Source organism: Nomascus leucogenys, chromosome 12, assembly GCF_006542625.1.
Source record: "Nomascus leucogenys isolate Asia chromosome 12, Asia_NLE_v1, whole genome shotgun sequence".
Lineage (NCBI taxonomy): Eukaryota > Metazoa > Chordata > Mammalia > Primates > Hylobatidae > Nomascus > Nomascus leucogenys.
The window spans coordinates 92545948-92563765 of record NC_044392.1 but is presented as its reverse complement, the minus strand read 5'-3'; the positions used below and the strand labels follow the sequence as shown (position 1 = coordinate 92563765).

The following is a 17818-nucleotide window of genomic DNA, read 5'->3' as shown; positions in this document are numbered from 1 at the left end:
CCCCACCTTCTGCACAGCTTAAACGTTTTTCAAGTAATGGTGGTGTTGAGGTTCAGAAAGCCATGTCCCAGAGACTGCCACTTTGAAATGCTGACAGGCCTTACCAACTGCCTTAGAATCAAGGTACTTAAACCTTATCTTGTTCCCCGACCCCTCCCTCCCACCCCCACCATTCCCCCCACTACTCCTCCCACCACTGTAAGGAGCACAGGGAGGGACTCTGGAATTTCCTTATCTGACCAAGAAAGCTTCTTTCCAAGAGAAATGCAATTGTCTTTAACCCTCTGATCAAATAACTAGTAAAGATCAACTAACAAGAGAGAGGAGACTAGGAGTCTTCACCACACCCAAATAGACTTTCCTTCTCTTTTTCTGAGGGTAGCACCAGGAGATTACCTGGCGGACTTTGTCTGCATAAGACAACCTTTGTTCTTAGGCAGCTCCATCCCTCACCTCCCACCTCCCAGATCCATACACCTCTCCCCTACGAATAGAGTAGTTAAGCTTCTATCAGCTGGCCCTTCTTCGAGTTCATATTTTGTATGACTCTCGGGAATGCTTGGGCTAGTTTTAATAAACTTTGGATGCCTTTTCTCCTATTAATCTTCCTGAGGTTAGTTGATTTTCAGTGAACCTTCAGAGTGCAAAGAGGAAGTTTTCTTTGCCCCCTACAGTGGCAAAATTACTTCCATGTCACTTGGTAACTGTGTGCTGGTCCAGTTCTTCTTAACCAATCATTGTAATTTGGTCATTTTGTTGGGTTAGGCCTGATTGATTACAAGAGGGAATGAGCAGGTGGTGACCATTGTGGCCATTTGGTCTTGCTATTAAATCTCCCATTTGCAGGGTCCAGGCATTTGCTGGCCATGCTAATCGTTAAAGTCATGTTTAGTAGCATGATAATGGAAGAGAATATGCCCTTTAAGAATTGGCTCCTTGTTCTCACAGTACTTCTTGTATACGATTTGTAGACTTTTTCAAGTACGGTAAATAGATACGGTGGATAAAGGCTGTTTAGTATGGTTTATGTTTTTGAGGGGGAAGGATGACCATTTTTGCTTGAGGTTTATCATGTGTTTACAAAGCTAGAAAGATCATTGGTATACTGTATATCCTGCTGCCCTCTGGTATTACTACAGGTTATAAAATATCTCAGCTGTCAATTGCTTTTTTGTTTTTGTTTTTTACTTTCTATATACTATGTCTTTTTAAATTTTTATTTCTAAATTTATCCAGGTCTGGAAAATCTTTGTATCCTCCATGCCCAACAGAAAGTTTTATAACTAATTCTCAAAGAAATATTGATCAAATAAACAGATGAAAAGACGAGTATTTTCTGTATCTTTACATACATCTCAGACATCTAGAATATAGTAAGGTAAACAACATCCTAGATTTATAATAAGAATATTTTTCCACATTCTCATAATTCAAGGGGATGTTAAGATGTGTGCATGTGTACACCCCCTCAGAAAATCAATTTTTAAAAGCCCAAGTAGAGAAACCCATAATTCTACTTTAGTTTCACCATAATAGTGTTGATGTGCTTCCTTCTGAAACAATCAGTGGCATTTCCTTAAAAAAACAGCATGAAGTGATTAGAATATGCATTCCATGAATGGTGCTAAACCTTTTTGTGAATCAAATTCTTTCAGTTCTCAAGAGTTTCCCTACCCAGGCACGGATTCAAGAAATTTCTGTGATTGTCTTGCTTACCAGATAGTGATTCAGAAAGAACACACGCTGAAGTTTCCAAAATCTGAAAAGCTATCTGAGGGCAAAGATAATTGAGACAATTCAAGAAACTATTTTTATTTTAGTCTACAAATGATATAGCATTGCAATATTATTTTCTTCTTTCCGTCCCTCTATAGTCCTAGGATATCCGAAAATACTGTGTCTTTGCTTAAATTAATCTTATTTGGATATTATATATATCTGGGTAGAATTTTAGACTGAAACTGACTTATGTGTGTGTTTTGGTCACCCTCATTTATTTTATATATATTTATTGAGTTACTATGCTGTGCCAAGTACTGAACTTGAGGCGAAGAATACAACAAACAATGAATCTGACATTGTCCCTCCCCACGTGGCTCTCATAGTCAGAGAAGGGAGAAATGTAAAGAAACAATTAAAATAAATACTAGGTGGGTCAGACAATAAGAAAGTGCTGATCAAGGCACAGTGATGGCAGAGAGAAGAAAGTGACTCATAATGAACTCTGCATGGCATTTTCAAAAAAATCTTCAAAGATAGATGGATAAACTGATCATTTAGAATTAGTAGAGTTTGCCAAGTAGGCATGTTTATGAAGACCATTCGAGGTAGAGAACATGCAAAGATACATTATACAAACAGCATAAGTACCTGGAAATCACAGAGGAAGTGTCCTGATATCAGTTGCATTTTCCTTTAAAAATTGATATCTTACGTGGTTTCCATGTATATAAACGTCTGTTCCTTTTTGGCCATTCTCTTTTAATAAACTAATACCTAAACTGAGGTACATTTCATTTCTTTATTAAGCAATATAGGCAATAAATTCTCATGAAGGTATTACTAATCCCAACTCCAATTTTAAATGTCATTTATCATACAATTATATGTTGTCACTGGAATGAACAGTCAGAGTTGACATTGGGTCTCCTACCTCCGTGGCTCTGTATCTGGGAAATGGAGGTTAATATTCCTGTTGAGAAGCATGTTAGGTAAATGTTATATTATCTCTATATGAGAATCTCTAGATGTTATAATTCATAAATCTCTGAGAGAGAGACTATATCTAGAAGCCTCCAGTATTAACAGCAATGTAGGTAACCGTCTACATGGAGATGTTCAAGGTACCTTCCATTTCTAGGATACTATGACTGTAACAAATTCCTTTATGAACCTTCAGAGAATGATGTTTATGTCAATAACCACTCTCAATTATCAGAGTATCTCTGATACTCTGGGTGGTTCCGTGTAATTCTCCACATGCTGCATAATAACTGCTGATCTGAAAGGAAGGTATTCTCGTGAATGATTGCAACTGTTAGGTCATGTGTCTTCTTCCAATCAGAAAACAAAGTTTATTCCCTAAAGCTGAATAGCTGGACTAAGGCAAAGTTGTGGAAAATCCTTCCTAAACAATCAAACAAATAAATAAGCAAGCACAATCTAGTAAAGCTCCTACCCTGCCAAAATGTCATGTGTCCTTTTAAATCAATTTTTCAATAGACTCTCAAGGAAAGGAAATGCTACTGCCTGTCACAACATCTGTTTAAGTGCATTTATTTCCAACAGAAACAATAGAGCAACTCCATGTGGCCCATAGATTACTGGAAGAGACCAAATTGCTCAAAAGATGCAGTACCGTAAACAGACATTTGTAAAGGTTTGTCAACTCCAGTGAAGTGCCTTCTGTGGACTCTGCACTTTTCCATGCCCCTCTGTATTTCCTCACTCCTGTTGAAAATAAATAAATACAAGGAGGATGCTGCTAAAATGATGAAACCTTAATATAACCTTTTCAGCCAGAGATAAAAACATATTGATTGGTAACTGCTGAAGGACATCATTAAACTCTCAGTGTTTGATTTCATTTCTTCTCCTCTTATTAATGAATTTATTTATTATTGGGTTGCCCGCAGGCATCTCTGTACTGACTGACCCTGCTAGTTCAACTATTAAAGAATTTCTCTCTCTAAGGAGGCCTGATGTAAACATGATAATCTGTTTGGCAGCTCCTATGATGGCCCATGAATAAAACATATGACAATCAGGTTAGAGTTGAAATAGTTCACTATTTGTTACCAGATAGAATGTTTAGAAGCTCCTGGAAAGCCTCACCATGGTTAATCTCAGAAGTCTGGAATCTCATTCCTGGCTCAAACTAACCCACAAGGGCTGTGACTAACCATTGGCCTTGTGGTCAACCATTTTACAGTAACTTATTAAACAGAAGCTAATGCTAGGGATCGGATTTGAACAATTCTCCTCTAATTATGGCAGAAAGTAAGTCTCTGTTTTTAGAAGGTATACATCGTATCCTTGAAAACAAAAGAAAATGTTCAGTAGGTGAGATCTGGAAAGTGGAAGAGTTAGACAGTGGCCACATCTATTATATTTAATAGTGCACACACTGAACTCAAAATGCAAAACTACCTACTTGGTTCTTTATAATATTACAAAGAAGCCCTTGGATATTTTTGCCTCTGATTACCTGTTGAGACCAAGATGAATTTATAACTCTAACAAAAGAAAGGGTGTGCTAAATAATCCCTACATTGGCAAATCAAAGAAGCAAAACCTGTCCCTGGTTAGGTGGATGTCGTTGGGGATAAAATCAGACAGGAGTTATTTAATGTGACCCTTCCCACACAACAAGAGAACAATTGTTATAATTCACGTTTGTTTTCAAAAGCAGTCATTAAAAAACTGCTTATAACACTGTTTTCCTGAAAATCTCTCCCTTTGTACATTGGCTTTGTCCATTAATCCTCTAATTATGTTCCTGAATATATTTAATTTTTTTTTTTATTATACTTTAGGTTTTAGGGTACATGTGCACAATGTGCAGGTTTGTTACATATGTATCCATGTGCCATGTCGGTGTGCTGCACCCATTAACTCGTCATTTAGCATTAGGTGTATCTCCTAATGCTGTCCCTCACCCCTCCCCCCACCCCACAACAGTCCCCAGAGTGTGATGTTCCCCTTCCTGTATCCATGAGTTCTCATTGTTCAGTTCCCACCTATGAGTGAGAACATGCGGTGTTTGGTTTTTTGTCCTTGCGATAGTTTACGAATATATTTAATTTTTGATCTTCTATAGAAGGAGCCATAAAATGAACATTTTGTATAAAGACAGTTTTATAGTGCTACCTAACAGCTATTGACTAAAGAACTTAGCTGGGAATGTCTTTCGTCTGTCAACAATTTCTCCTTATCACCTCTGACATACTTTGTACTTTTTACCTTGTTGTCATTATTCTTTATTTCAGTGAAAAAATTAGATATAATTCTGGATACTAACACCATTTGAAAAATTAAAATATATTTTCGCATTTCTAGTATAAAGTAAGCATAAAAAATTAAAAGAAATAAAGTGAGCATGATTTTGAGGGTGTATCTAAGTTTTTTTTAAATTCAGCATTCTCTAAAGAGCATTGTCAAAATACAGAGGTATAATTAATGTAAAATTATAAGTTAATGTCCAAGACATCTACTTTTAAAATATTATAAATAATAAAATTTACATCTATTGCATATTTATAAGATCTATATGATTTATGCACCTCTGTTGTAAGATTTAGGTAGCTTGATTTAAATATAATGTCTAACTCTCTCAGTGAATCATTATTAAAAACAGTGTTGAATTTTTAAACTCTTTGAAATCATTATGAAATCTCTTCTCTAAAAATTATCTTTAAAAATCAAAGCTAAATGCTTCTAATAATATTTAGTGAGAAACTGTAGTAGCACCTAATTTATTAGCTTCACCATGGAATGAGGTATTTCATATAAGCAAGTTTTCCGACCAGGCTCAGTGGTTCATGCCTATAATCCCAGCACTTTGGGGGGCCAAGGGGGGCGGATCACGCACGAGGTCAGGAGTTCGAGACCAGCCTGACCAACGTGGTGAAATCTTGTCTCTACTAAAAATACAAAAATTAGTCGGACGTGGTGGAGCACACCTGTAATCCCAGCTACTCAGGAGGCTGAGGCAGAAGAATTGCTTGAACCTGGGAGGCGGAAGTTGCAGTGAGCTGGGATCACACCATTGCAGCCTGGTGACAGAGCAACACTGTCAAAAAAAGAAAAAAAAAAGCAAGTTTTCCTGGTTATTATAGCTTGCCCTCTTTTGTATGTTATGAAAATCAAATGTAATAAAGTATACAAAAGTGTTTTAGATGGAATATAATTTCACTTGCTTGGTTTTTTGTTTTTGGTAGAGTTTTTTTGTTTTGTTTTTGTTTTTTTTTGAGACGGAGTCTCGCTCTGTCACCCAGGCTGGAGTGCAGTGGTGTGATCTTGGCTCACCGCAACCTCTGCCTCTGAGTTCAAGAGATTCTCCTACCTCAGCCTCCTGAGTAGCTGGGATTACAGGCATGTGCCACCAGGCCCGGCTAATTTTTTTTTTTTTTTGTATTTTTGGTAGAGACTGGGTTTCACTATGTTGGCCAGGCTGGTCTTGAACTCCTGACCACCAGTGATCTGCCTACCTCGGCCTCCCAAAGTGCTGGGATTACAGGCGTGAGCCATTCACTGCACCCGGCCCACCTGCTTGTTTTAACTAAGATTAATAATGATCAACACTAACTGTAGGATTCCCAAGTTTGTTACAAAGATACCCTCCTCAATATCTTGCTCCTAATATTAGCACCACATTATTACGTTCTTTTAGTTTTTATCTGTGGTGTTCTGTCTTCTTGCTCTGAGACTGTCTGTCAAGCTGGCCTGTTTAATCTCTACCTTATTCTCCTCCCTGCCTTCTCTTTCTAGTTTCAAGTGGATTTGTTTATCTATTTTCCCAAATTCCAACAGACATAAGTTGGAATTTGGGACAATAGATAAACAAATACACCTAAATTACATCTGTAATATAAACAGGTCTGGGTGAAGATCTAGTAAGTTCCCGTAAATTGAGGTGGATGTGCTTTTACTATAAGACTTTTAGCCACCACTGAGGCATACACCTATAGTCCCAGATACTGAAGAGACTGAGGTGGGAAGATCATTTAGAGCCCAGGAGCTCAATGCTGTAGTGTGCTATGACTGCACAGCACGCTGCACTCCAGCCTGGGCAATGTAGCAAGACTCCATCTCTAAAAACAAAGACTATGGGAGTATATATTTAGGCTACTAAATGTGCATTCATTGAACAAGTATTTATTAAGTACTTACTGTGTTTCAGTCACATAATTAGACAGATATGGTCCTTGTCCTCATGAAGCTTATAATCTACCTGAAGAGACAAACATTATAAAAGACATGATTACTCTCAACTATTTAATGAGATTAGATGGGTGCTATAAAGAAAAAATGCAGGATGCTCTAAGAACATTTAAAAGAGGACACCTCGCTGGGTGTGGTGGCTCACACCTGTAATCCCAGCACTTTGGGAGGCTGAGGCGGGTGGATCATGAGGTCAGGAGATCGAGACCATCCTGGCTAATAAGGTGAAACCCCATCTCTGCTAAAAATACAAAAAAATTAGCCGGGCATGGTGGCAGGTGCCTGTAGTCCCAGCTACTCAGGAGGCTGAGGCAGGAGAATGGCATGAACCCGGGAGGCGGACCTTGCAGTGAGCTGAGATCAAGGCACTGCACTCCAGCCTGGGCGACAGAGCGAGACTCCATCTCAAAAAAAAAAAAAAAAAAAAAAAAGAGGACACCTGAACTAATCTAGGAAGGCTTCCTATTTAAACTGAGACCTGGGAGAAGGGTAGAATTAAGCAGGTGAGAAAAAGGAAACAGTGTGTAAGGAAAGTGTGTGGTGTTCAGAGACTTTTTGTTTATTTCCAGAATCTTTCAAGTAGTTGAGATGGCTAATTTTGAAAATATCTTAATAAATGGGTCACTTACTATATACTTTCTTTCAAAAACATTACAAAATTCTTTGATGACTGATTGTAGCTCAACTTATTTTCACCTGCTTCTCCTTCCAGAGCTTGGAGAGACTCTTCTCTAAATTCTCAATGCATTTGCTATTTCATTGTGGAGTGTGACTCTTCTGTAACCAGGCCACTTATGCTGACTTACCTTGAGGACAAATTTCCAGTCCTAGACTGTATTCTGCTCTCAATCTAATTGTAGAACTCCCACTGATGGCAGTAGGAGCTGTGCTTGTGTATCTAGGAAAGTACACTGCCCTCTGTGTCATTGACGGACTCCTCTGGCACGAAGCCTAGAAGCCTGAGTGTAGATGTGAGTCTCTAAGGAAACAGAGCTCCCAGCAGGGCCACGCTGGCAGTAGTGTGAATGGAGGAAGAGAAAATAGGTGAAAAGGAAGGACGTGGCATCTGGACCAGCACCCTCTAACCCACCAATCAGAGGCAGTAAGGAGAGGGAGAAGGAATTACAAAAAAAATTTTTTTCAAAACATTTGAAAAGACTCTGTTTCATAAAATCATTAGTATAGCCACATATTTCTTTATTTTGAGACAGAGTCTTGCTCTGTTGCCCAGGCTGGGTGCAATGGCACGATCTTGGGTCACTGCAGCCTTAACCTCCCAGGCTCAAGAGATCCTCTCACCTCAGCCTGTAGTTAGGACCACAGGTGCACGCCACCATGTCCATCTAATTTTTGTATTTTTTGTAGAGACCAGGTTTTGCCACATTGCCCAGGCTGGTCTCAAACTCCTGAGCTAAAGTGATCCACCCGCCTCAGCTTTCCAAAGTGCTGGGACTACAGGCTTGAGCCATCACACCTGGCTTCACAGATTGATTTTTAATAAGCCATACCTGTCAACATTTGCGAGGCCTGGGCAAGAGTGCAAATGGAGGCCCCAACGTAGGACCAGCCCTAATCTCTTTCCACTCTGTGCAACATTCTGTAGGAGAAGGGGCCTCCCAAGTATGTGCCGAACCTTCGTCTTTCCCCTGTTCCTCACCCCACACAGTCACACTGGTCAGGAGAACTGAGCCAGAGAAGAGGCCCACGCTGGCCTTAGAAGTGGGCTCCAGGCCATTTGGACGGGAAATTTTTGGAAGTACTTGCTCTTAACCACTCACTAAACTGTACTGCCTTAGATAATGAGGAGATTCATAAAGGTTTTAAATTCAGATCCATAGGTTTTAAGGATGAGAGAGCTATGCATCTTCTAAAGCTTGTTTTTAAATCAGTGTTTCTCAAACTTAATGTGCACAGAAATCATCCAGGGATCTTGTTAAAATGCAGACTTAGTCTGCAGGCCTGAGATGGGCCTTGAGATTCTGAAATTCCTTTTTTTTTTTTTGAGACGGAGTTTCTCTCTGTCGCCCAGACTGGAGTACAGTGGTGCCATCTCAGCTCACAGCAACCTCCGCCTCCTGGGTTCAAGTGATTCTCCTGCCTCAGCCTCCTGAGTAGCTGGGATTACAGGTGCCCGCTACCACGCCCTGCTAATTTTTGTATTTTTAGTAGAGACTGGGTTTCACTGTGTTGGCCAGGCTGGTCTCAAACTTCTGACCTCAGGTGATCCACCCAACTTGGCCTCCCAAATTGCTGGGATTACAGGCATGAGCCACCATGCCCAGCCCTGAGATTCTGAAATTCTAATGAGCTCTCAGGTGATGCTGGTCTGTAGACCACACTTTGAATAGCAAAGCCTATGTGAATATTACAGGTGTCAGTTGAGTATGGGTATGTTTGTGTGTGTACACACTGTTACTTTGGAACGGGAATTTTAATCATGAGAGTAAAAAGAAAAATCATGTCAGCATGAGTTAAAAAGACAGCTTTTAGAGCTTTCATTATTTAAGATTTTTGTCTCAGATGATGTCTCAGACAACAGCCTTTCATATTGATTCCTCCTTCATATTAATCCATTATCAGTGGTGTCACAATGTCTTATCTTAGAATTGGGCTTTCAAGTGTTGCTTTAGCAGCCGTCTGTAGCCTTCTAAAACTCTGCAGATTTCTAAGATACTTATTAGAGCCAATGGAAGACTAAATGTCTCCTGGTGTAGAAAGAGTTTTTGATTAGATTTAAAAAGCTGTCATTTCTGAAATTTCCCTCCCTAAATCATTTTCAGCTTTCAACAAGCTCTTATATGTTGCTTTCCTGGATGGATGCTGCTTCCTGGTACCTTTCTAACTATTCAAGTTAACAGTGTCCTGTGGTATGGAGCTGACACATATTTAGGAACATCTTTACAAGCTAAAAAAGCACTTGGCATAGAGAAATGTTACTCTGCTGTCTTCTCTGCCATAATAACTATTTTTTCTTGTATTGAGAGAAATTCAGCTGCATGAGGAAGGACAATGATGCCACAGGTTGAACTGCTAAAAGCAGTTTTGAAAGCTGTCATAAAGGTTATCGCTTTTCATTTAACCTAGATGAAATGTCATCCAAAATAAGTGTGTTTTCAAAAGCAACTTGGACTTGTGGGAAATGACAATTAAAAAATGTTGACATTGAACTGTGATTTCATAATGGAAAATTGACTAGTGTTTTAAGGATATATATATTTCCAGATTGCCCTATTCTATGTTAAAAAAATAAAATGTGAAATATTATACTGAGTATTGAACTGAACTTGCCCTTGATAATTAATGGATTATAACTGAAAGGGCAGTTTTCTTATTAGTCATGATCAAAGTGATTTGGAAATGTCGGAAAACATGTGAAAGTTGATTACACATTTTATTGCTGGCACCACATTGACTGGCCACCCATATGATGTGACTGTGTACTAATTCCAACTAGCCTCAGGGAAAGTGTACACTGGGTTGAAACCTTTAGGAAGCATTGCTTGCCTCATTTAATCACGTGACTTTTATAATTTTCCAGCTTTTAGTCTTATTTATTTCACACAATGAGAAAGAAAAATATCTTATTTCCGGCATTTAAAGAAAGAATATCCATCATTTAAAAATTCATTTCAAGCCACACATACCTACCTTTTTCATGAACTGTATCTGTTTTGTTTTTCAATGAGACAAAAGACATACTTAAACAGAGTAATTCTATTTGATCTTAAAGTAACCAATATATCTTTATTCATACCTACCTTTTAAAATCCTACGCTTTTTTCAAAGCCCAACAAAATTCCTTCTTTTCAGGAACTCTGTATTCCTCTAGTCAGAATTATTGTCTCACTTTTCTATGGTATAACAATAGAATTTGTGCATATCTGCTAGTATGCTTTGTGTATAATATTTGTAAAGTTATCATATATATGCTACTAGAAGGTGAGCCCTGAAGAACAGAAATTGTGCCTTCTATTTTTTTTTTGAGACGGAGTCTCACTCTGTTGCCCACGCTGGAGTGCAGTGGCGCGATCTCGGCTCACTGCAAGGTTGGGTTCACGCCATTCTCCTGCCTCAGCCTCCCGAGTAGCTGGGACTACAGGTGCCCACCACCACGTCCGGCTAATTTTTTGTATTTTTTTTAGTAGAGACGGGGTTTCACCATGGTGTGGATCTCCTGACCTCGTGATCCGCCTGCCTCGGCCTTCCCAAAGTGCTGGGATTACAAGCGTGAGCCACCGTGCCCGGCCGTGCCCCCATATCTTTTAACCAATTGTTGCTGTTTTTATTTACGCCCAGGCAAAAGGGGACACCAAATTGTTGCAATTAGGAGAGAAAGCAAGAACCCTCAAAGTTTGAGAGAAAATCAAAGCAAAGACTTAGTCACTAAATCTTCCATAAGGAGGAGGAGAACGAGCGGCTGAAGTTTGATGGATTCAATTCTGAATGCAGTTTCTTAAAAGGAATTTTTGTGGTAAGAGACAATGGAAAGATACCAAGTTACAATACAAACCCAAGGGTAGGCCTCGTGGAAATCAAAGAAATTGGCACTACAGGCACATTGTAGAATAAGGGAATATTTGAAAAGAGAGGGCTATGTATTTACCATTTTGCTTGATCTACATATCAAAAGCATCTTTCACTGTATATAGAAGATCCTTGCAGGAAACTGTTTCATATGAAAAATAAAAAATAAAATAAAATAAAAAAAGAAAGAAGAAAGTGCTGGAGGCCATGTCATTTTCTTTTTTTTCATCCTTTTCCCTTTCACAGATTTCAGGCCAAGTGCAAGTATCTCATGCAAACGAATACCCTCCCAAATCAGTACAAAGGCAAAAGAAGATCCTGGGAAACAAAGCATCCACCACACTGAAACGAAATAACATAACTGAGAAGCAGAGATAATTGAGGAAAATTAGGAGGTCTCAACACAAAAGAGCATAACTTTTTTTGTTTCCATCTAATAACCTGTTACATAATAAAAGCCTACGGTGCTGTTAGGAAAGAAGAGACTTCTGCTCGGTTAACTTTAGAAATATTTTAATTTGACAATATATCTTCCTAAGTAGTTAGAATCAGTAATACTGAAAAATTGAAAGTCAAATCTCCAATGAGCTGAAACCTAGGTGATTTACTATTTGAAAACTTAGGTTATTCTACTCATGTATGAGGCCTTAATTTTAACGGACTCCTTTGTGGCAAAGATTTTTTTCCTAACAAAGAGGTGTCACTGTTTTTTAAATTATAAATAAGTTAACAGAAGTTTAAGCTTATTTTCTGGGTTTTTGTTATTGTTTTTAGCAGCAAAGAAATTTGTCCAGGCATTGGCAAAATAAACAGCTTTTTTTTTTTTTCTTATTTTATTTAAGACAGAGTCTCACTCTGTCACCCAGGCTGGAGTGCAGTGGTGTGATCTCGGCTCACTGCAACCTCCTTCTCCCTGGCTAAGGGATTCTCCTGCCTCAGCCTCCCGAGTAGCTGGGATTACAGGCATGTGCCACCACACCCAGCTAATTTTTGTATTTTTAGTAGAGACAGGGTTTCACCATGTTAGCCAGGATGGTCTTGATCTCCTGATCTCATGATCCACCCGCCTTGGCCTCTCAAAGTGCTGGGATTACAGGCGTGAGCCACCGTGCCTGGCAAATAAACAGTTTTAAGAAAATGATTTCATGCAAAATGAAGGTTTTAAATTGGTCCTAACACTTACTGATCAAATTCATGGTTTGCTTTGATTCGAAAACACATAACAAGGTTTTTTGTCTTGTTTTTTGTTTTTGTTTTGAGATGGAGTTTTGCTCTTCTTGCCCAGGCTAGAGTGCAGTGGCTCAATCTCGGCTCACTGCAACCTCTGCCTTCCAGGTTCAAGCAATTCTCCTGTCTCAGCCTCCTGAGTAGCTGGGATTACTGGCACCCGCCACCATGCCACCATGCCTGGCTAATTGTTGGTATTTTTAGTAGAGATGGGGTTTCATCATGTTGGCCGGGCTGGTCTTGAACTCCTGACCTCATGATCTGCCCGCCTCGGCCTCCCAAAGTGCTGGGCTTACAGGTGTGAGCCACCGTGCCCAGCCTGTTTTGTTTTGTTTTGTTTTGTTTTGAAATAGGATCTCTGCTGCCCAGGTTGAAGTGCAGTGGTGTACAATCACAGCCCAACCTCCCAGGCTCAAGTGATCCTCCCACCTCAGCCTCCCGAATAGCTAGGACTACAGGCACACAGCACCACACCCAGTTAATTTTTTTTAAATTTTTTGTAGAGACAATATTTCACTATGTTGACTAGGCTGTTTTTGAACTTCTGGACTCAAGCGATTGCTCTACCTCGGCCTCCCAAAGTGCTGGTATTACAGGCGTGAGCCACCATCCTGGGCCCTGATAACAAGGTTTTAAGGGGGAAATTTCATGCATGTTACCTGGAGACTGTGGAAATGTGTACAGAACTCATGGGATTTTTATTTTTTTTTTGAGACGAGTCTCACTCTGTCGCCCAGGCTGGAGTACAGTGGCGTGTTCTCAGCTCACTGCAAGCTCCACCTCCCAGGTTCACGCCATTCTCCTGCCTCAGACTCCCAAGTAGCTGGGAATACAGGCGCCTGCCACCATGCCTGGCTAATTTTTTTTGTATTTTTTAGTAGAGACAGGGTTTCACTGTGTTAGCTGGGGTGTTCTCGATCTCCTGACCTCGTGATCCACCCGCAGTGCTGAGATTACAGGCGTGAGCCACTGTGCCTGGCCAACTCATTGGATTTTTTTTTTTTTTTTTCAGATGGATTTTCGCTCTTGTTGCCCAGGCTGGAGTGCAATGGCACGATCTCGGCTCACTGCAACCTCTGCCTCCCGATTTCAGGCAATTCTCCTGCCTCGGCCTCCCAAGTAGCTGGGATTACCGGCATGCACCACCACGCCTGGCTAATTTTGTATTTTTAGTAGAGAGGGGGTTTCGCCACATTGTCCAGGCTGGTTTCAAACCCCTGACCTCAGGTGATCCACCCGCCTCGGCCTCCCAAAGTGCTGGGATTATAGGCATGAGCCACCACACCTGGCCCAACTCACTGGATTTTTAAACAGAAGACTCAGGTTCAAATCCTGACTCCTTGTGATCTAGTTGTGAGACTGGGCAACTGTCTTAACTTTCCTGAGCTTCATATAGCTGGAATAAAACCACCTATTGTTTATGTCATATTGCTATGGTGACATTTGAATAAACTAGCATAAAGGAATAACTCAGTATAGCTCCTAAAATATTTGGGATGGGGTGCAACAAAATGATAGTAATATTTTCCCTTAGAAGCATCACCATCTAGAAAACTGTTCAAGTTGACCTCTCCCACGTGTCCTATTAGTTATCAAGGCCTGTCATTTCTATCTCCTAAATACCTCTCAATTATATTTTCTTCCTTTTGTCTTCCTTTGTACTGTCTAAATTAAGCCCCTCGTTACCTCAGGCCTTGACTAAAATAATGACCATGTAATTCACCCTTCCCTGAAGACTCAACTACTGCCAACCCATTCTTTATGTTGAATTCTCTTTCTAGAGAATAAATGCAATCACATTATCCTTCTGTTTAAAACTTTCGATGACTTCCTGATGACCATAAAACAGAATTTAATCTCCCTAAAGTGACACACAAGGGACTTCATCACTAAGGAGTTTAACATCATCTTCTACCATTTCTCATCATATACCCTATGTAACAAATACACTATATACTATTATTTTCTCTGAACTTCTATCTTTGCACTTGCTGTTCCCTTTGCCTATGATGTATTTCCCACCCTCTGACTGTGAACAACTATTCATCTTTAAGACACAGCTGAAATGTCACCTCCCATATGTAGCCTTCTCAGAGCACATGGGAAGAATTTATCATTCCTGTAGGACTTATAATTATATCCATTATACCACACCATATTTCTTTAGTAACTTGTTTACATGTCTGTCTCTACTCTGATCTCCGAGCTCCAGTGTATAGCATAGAGCTAAACATGTGGCAGTATTTGATATTTACTGAATTAACAATGAGAACAACAAAAAAAGATGGTGTTATAATGGGTTAGCTCATGAATTAATAAGTCCCAAATTTGAAAGTGGCCTTTTATTTTCATAGTGTAGTTGTAGCCTCTGTCTACACAGGTAAGCAAAAGAAACAGAAATTGGATAATTATTTAGGGATGTCTACAAAACAAAACAACAACCTTTCTGAATCAATTATGTTGATATTACAAGCAACTGTATCTTTGGCCTAAATTTTGAAGTTTAATTCACTTGTTTAGACACAGCATGAACACAGAGGTATTTTTGTTATTCCTGGAAAATACACATTTCTGATTGTCCATTCTTCCCTTTCCATGCTAGCACAAAGGAAAGCCAGGAATGTATATAACAGCAAAGTGACCTTTATGTGTGACTTTGCCACTACCTCTCAGAGTTTGCATTCAGCACGCTCTGTATCTTGTCTCCCCTTCTATTAAACAGTATGGGCCTCTCTCTTCAGGATGCTGTTAATTTAATGAGAAGGTTCCGAGGTGGTCCCATTTTTTTCTTTTGTTGGGAAAATAAGAGAAAAAAGCCAAACATCCTGGTGTGCAAAGGTTAGAGCCAGGCCTTGGTAATTAACTGCAGTTAGTGCCTAGCATAGTGCTGACAGTGAATAAATGTTCCTTGTTGGTGATGAAATACTAAATGTCAGAACCGGTGTTTCTGGTTCTGCACTGTCATAAAGCTGCTATTATTCAGCATTTATTAGGTAGCCACAGAATATGAGGCATTAACATGACAAGGAGAAAACACACAGTCCCTCCTCTAAATTACAAAAGACAGATGCACAGGAAAGTAGGTGGACCTCGAAATTGTTTCCAAATGGCTGTTTGCAGGAGGATTCAGAGAGTAGGAAAACTAACAGGGAGGCAGGCTGGGTGGACAGGATGGAGTGTAAGAAAAATGGGAGGTGGGAGAGGAGTCAGTGTTTCCATAAGGGGAATAGGGTAGGAGGTCAGGCCAATTTCCAGACTCTTAAGAGTCAACATGAGAGATCCACTGGTGGTAATGAAGAACCCAGGGGAATAAAGAGGGAAGAGTGTTTATCTTTTGCCTCTCTGTGTCTTCTTGGCTAATGAAGACAGGTCTTCCAGCTTCTCTGGATGGTAGTAAGAGAAAAAAACAGGATTCTTTTAAAGTAAGACACTCCCATACTAAATGAATAGTTCTTCCATTTACTAGCCTCGCTTTCCCCGTCTTTAAAATGGAGCAATAATACCTCAAAGTGTTGAGCTGAGAATTAAAAGCCATGAAGCCTATACCTGGTCCTTACCAGTGCCTTGCACAGTTTTAGGAAGCAAATCCAGGAGTCCCTGGAACCATAGCGTAGTGTCCCAACCTTTGCTATACTGGGTTTCTTGCTTTTCTTGCTTTCTCCTTTTTCTGTTGATCAAAGGAGTAATATTTTCTAGAAAGAGAAGATAGGGTTTAAACAAGAAATATTTGTTAATAAATATGTAGACTGGAAGTACCTCATGCTAAAGATCTGTTTACTACTGAATTTGGGGCAAATGAGACTTTAATTTAGTTAGTAATTTTTTTTAGCAGTCACTAAGCAGAGACCAAAAAAATCACAGTGGGGACCTTGTAAAATGGTACTTGGGACCCTCAAGAGCATTTCTTTCCGTCTTTTCATCAACTGAGCTGGTCTATATTGTAAGTCTTATTTATAAGGAGGCTTTCAGGCAATTTCACACTGCTTTTCTCTGATGCAGCCCCAAAAAACATGTAAACTCAAGGGATTAGTAGCGACTTAAAGGGAAAATAGTGTAAAGTTACACCATGAACCGAGGCAGCACAGCTGCCTTGATGCACTGTTCCCTTGGGCTCCTACAGTGAATGAAACTTATCTAAGTGGCCCAGTCCACTCCCACACTGCCAGATCGGCAGCCCTTTGTTAGTGTGCATGAGAATTGCTCAATCTCAGGGGGCAGCTGAGTCTGTAATGACTTGCATTGTAGAAACACACAGGAGTTCACTATCTAGGAATGAAAACTTAAATCTCTTTTTATATTTCTTTGTTGACAGTTGCAAAGCAGGTCTGGGTAGTAAACAAAATGTTTATTCCAGCAATGTTCATTTCATAGGCGGTTCAGATACATTTATTGAGTAGGGCAGCAGCCTAAAATGGAAGTGAAACCAGAATATCGTCTCAGAGCTACGTAGAAATCTTGAAAAAGACTGAATATTCCCCAAATGCAACCATCATGAGGCTGGCATGCTTACACTGATGATCTCATCAGACCAATAATTAATAATCGTGAATTAGGCTAATGAAATCAGATGGGATAATGAAAGGCAGCCTTCTACTTGTTAGCATTGCTGTTTTCTCCATTATTTAATCTCTAACAGGAATTGAATTTGCCGCTCGAGATCCAATTCAGCCTATTTGACTTTTAGAAAAAAATTTTTTTAATTGTATCAGAGCCTTAAAGAAGGGGCAAGTATGAAAATATTAAGAATCTATACAATGACACCTGCAACGTTGGGAACATAGATCAACTCAGAACAACTGCATGCATTTCCTGCTCCTTGATAAAACTAAAGAAATTACAAGTAAAGGAAATGATGAAGAATTTTTTTTCAAGGCTGGGATTTTTAAAAGGCAGAGATTCTCCATCCCCCAATGGCAGCTTCTTGAATTTTTTGACACTCATAGTTTACTAAATAATTAAACTATAATACATCTTCCCTCCAAGGATAAGCACTGTAGTACGAGCTAGGAAAATAATGAGGATCAAGAATGAGCCCTTTGGCCTATAGAACAGAGCTGTGAAGACTTGACCTGGAAATGAAGCGGAGAGACTGCTTGCTCTGGTGAGAATTCACCAGCTGCCTCTA

The 17818-nt window shown here is 39.7% G+C and overlaps 1 protein-coding gene and 1 pseudogene across 1 annotated transcript in view; one reads left to right on the top strand and one right to left on the bottom strand.

Annotated features, from left to right (window-relative positions):
- LOC100596390 overlaps positions 1 to 7869 on the bottom strand; it is a 76962-nt pseudogene extending 69093 nt beyond the window's left edge.
- The window catches only part of ADGRL2 (adhesion G protein-coupled receptor L2), a 693508-nt gene that overhangs the window by 361293 nt on the left and 314397 nt on the right, over positions 1 to 17818 (top strand). The window lies entirely within an intron of this gene.